Source organism: Choloepus didactylus, chromosome 3 (genome assembly GCF_015220235.1).
Source record: "Choloepus didactylus isolate mChoDid1 chromosome 3, mChoDid1.pri, whole genome shotgun sequence".
In the NCBI taxonomy this organism is placed as follows: domain Eukaryota; kingdom Metazoa; phylum Chordata; class Mammalia; order Pilosa; family Megalonychidae; genus Choloepus; species Choloepus didactylus.
The window spans coordinates 122,172,224-122,175,475 of record NC_051309.1 but is presented as its reverse complement, the minus strand read 5'-3'; the positions used below and the strand labels follow the sequence as shown (position 1 = coordinate 122,175,475).

The following is a 3,252-nucleotide window of genomic DNA, read 5'->3' as shown; positions in this document are numbered from 1 at the left end:
ACTATATACTGCAGTTAGTAGTATTTAAATGTTTTTCATCAACAGTAACAAATGTACTATACCAATACTATAAATCAACAATGGGGGGGGTGGTTAGGGGTATGGGAGGGTTTGAGTTTCCTTTTTTTATCTTTATTTCTTTTCTGGAGTAATGAAAATGTTCTAAAAATTGAAAAAAAATTAATTGTGGTGATGGATGCACAGCTGTATGATGGTACCAGGGGCAACTGATTGCACACTTTGGATTTTTGGATAATTGTATGGCATATGAACAATCTCAATTAAAAAAAAAAAGGTGATGAAAACCCACTACTAATCCTCTTAAAGAAAATACAACATCTCAGTTGAAAATTATGGTAACCATATGCACTCATTAAATATTAGGTAAGTTTTCTAAAACAGAATCAAAAGATCCAGCATGCATGTTTAAATTATAATGGATTCAAGACCAAGTATGCATGTTACATGTATCAAGGCTATATTACAAATTATCATAATCATCATCATTATCATCTTCATGTGTTCTTTTCAATGCATTTGATGATTAACTGGCAGTATTTTGTGATGACCCCATGTTAGTAGTAATAAGAGTGTTTCTGGACCCAATTAATGATGGATTAATCACAACATTCTGAACTGCTGATGTTGCAGGAATGGATGCTTTTACACCTGGGGACTGTGAATGGGCACCTGCACTGTAAACCTTTGCTCTGCAAGGGACATTGGAGCCCCTACTTTAGTTGAAACAGACATAGTTTGTGGGGTTGGTGTGCCTAATGTGGGAGTATTAGGTCTGCTAGTAACTGAACCCACACTTGACTGGGGAACTGTTATTCTTCCTGCAGAAGTAGATACTTTTTTTGGTAAAGACTTAAGTTTAAGTATATTGAGCAGTTAAGCAGTATCTATCAGGTGGCAATCTAGTACTTGAATATGGCTTGATCAATGAGAAAGGGGTTTGATTTCTTTGCCGTGCAATATCTAATAAAAAGTCTCTCAGGGGAGGAGAGGTAAAAGATTGGTCAGCTTGACACTGGATTGCCAATTGCACATCATCTGCATCAACAGTAGCTTTCTTAGCATGGCTTAAATAAATTTTCGCATCATCTAGAATTGTGGTTACATATCGGAAGACAAACTCCAACATCTCATTTATAACTCTTGGCTCACATTCTGTAACCCCCATATCCTTCAGGATTTGTGCCCTCATCTGTGCATCTTTTGGCATGCTCTTCAGAGAAGCCATCTTGCCAGACTCTGTGATATCTGGTGATGAGACTTCTTTAGCTAAATCACCCACATTAATGTATTTCAGTTCTGATCTTGATGCAAGTTCTTTGCCTAGTGTAGTTTTTCCAACTCCTGGTAATAACGGTGAGCAGGATGTTTGGCTACAACATGGTCCTCACTGCAATGGCTTTGAGCACCCCCCCTCCCCCTTTTTCAACATTTTGCATCAGTATGGTACCTTGTTACAATTGATGAGATATATTGTTATAATTGTACTATTAACTATAGTCCATACTTTATATTAGGGTTGACTGTTTGTGTTGTACAGTTCTATGGTTGGTTTTTTGCTGACACTACTTCTTGATAAAACTACATAGTATGTTGAAGCACATATATAACTTTTTTAAAAATAAGGAGCTATTTTATGTTTTTTTTTTTTTTCAATTAGGGAAGTTGTGGGTTTACAGAGCCATCAAGCATAAAATACAGGACTCCCATATACCACTATTATTAACACCTTGCATTGGTATGGAACATTTGTTACAATTGGTGAAAGCACATTTTTACAACTGTACTATCAGTTATAATCTGTGGTTTAACTTAGGGTTCACTGTGTAGTGCAGTTCCATGGATTAAAAAAAATTATTTTCTTTTACCATATGTACAACCTGACATTTCCCTCTTTAACCACATTTAGATGTGTATTTCAGTGCTGTTAATTATGTTCACAATGTTGTGCTGCCATCACCACTATCCATTATCAAAACATTTCCATGCTCCAAATAGGAACTCTGCATTTTATGCCTTAATTTCCCAATTCCTATCACCACCTTGTCCCCTGGTAACCTATATTCTAGATTCTGACTCTATGAGTATGCATATTCTAATTATTTCATATCAGTGAGATCATACAATATTTGTCCTTTTGTGTCTGGTTTATTTCACGCAATATATCTTCAGGGTTCATCCATGTTGTCGCATTATCATGACTTCATTCCTCTTTACAGATGAATAAATATTCCATTGCATGTATATACACATTTTGTTTATCTACTCATAGGTTGATGGGCCATTGGGATGCTTCCATCTTCTGGCAATTATGAATAATGCTGTTCAGATATATACCTTTTACTAATGTGTGTGCACATTCCTTGGATGTCTGGAACTAACTTGAAAGTCTTCATGGCTTTTTATAATCTAAACATCCTTTAACTGATATAGTAATTTTAGGAGACGGTGGCAGAGAGACTCTTTAGGTGGCCCTTTTGACCCCACTGCCTGATATTTATGCCCTTGTGTAATACTCTCCTCTTGAGTGGGGGCAGGACCTGTGACTTGCTTCTAGCCCTGTAGAACGTGGCAGAGGCGGCAGGATGTATGTGACCATGTGTGTGCAATTACAGTGCATATGACTGTAATGCCTGTTTTGCAAGGTGACTCTCCAATGAAGGCAGTAATGAAACAAGCTGCTGTGTTGTAAGGTGACTATGGAGAGAGCCATGTGGCAGGAAACTGAGGCTGACAGCCAGCAGGAGATGGGGGCCCTCGGTCCAACCTCCAGTAAGGAGCCGAATGCTGCCGACAGCCATGCCAGCTCAGAAGTAGACCCTTCCTCAGTGAAGCCTCAAGTAAGAGTACATCCCTGGGCTGAAACTTGATTACAGCCTTGTGAGGTCTTAAGCAGAGGACCCAGCTAAGCTGATCCATGGAAACTATGAGATAATCTTTGTCATTTTATACTACTAAGTTTGTGATAAATTGTTACACAGCACTAGATAACTAACAGAGACTAAAACATTGAGACTGGTAATGGTTTTCCAGACCCTCAACCACAGGAAACCTATGTTGGAAGAAGGTTTGCCTAGGAGTTAGTTCCCCAGGGGGAGATTCATAAATCTTTGAGGAAATTTTGGGGAAACTACCTGAATATCGAGACCTGACAATATTAAACAGCAGCCCACATACAAAGCATTGGAGGGAATTTTCAGCACTAGAGAAGACGTCAAAAAAAAAGAAAGAATT

At 38.2% G+C, this 3,252-nt stretch overlaps 1 pseudogene; it reads right to left on the bottom strand.

Annotated features, from left to right (window-relative positions):
- Positions 1-481: 481 nt before the first annotated feature.
- Positions 482-1,252, bottom strand: LOC119528769 (annotated as a pseudogene).
- Positions 1,253-3,252: the final 2,000 nt, after the last annotated feature.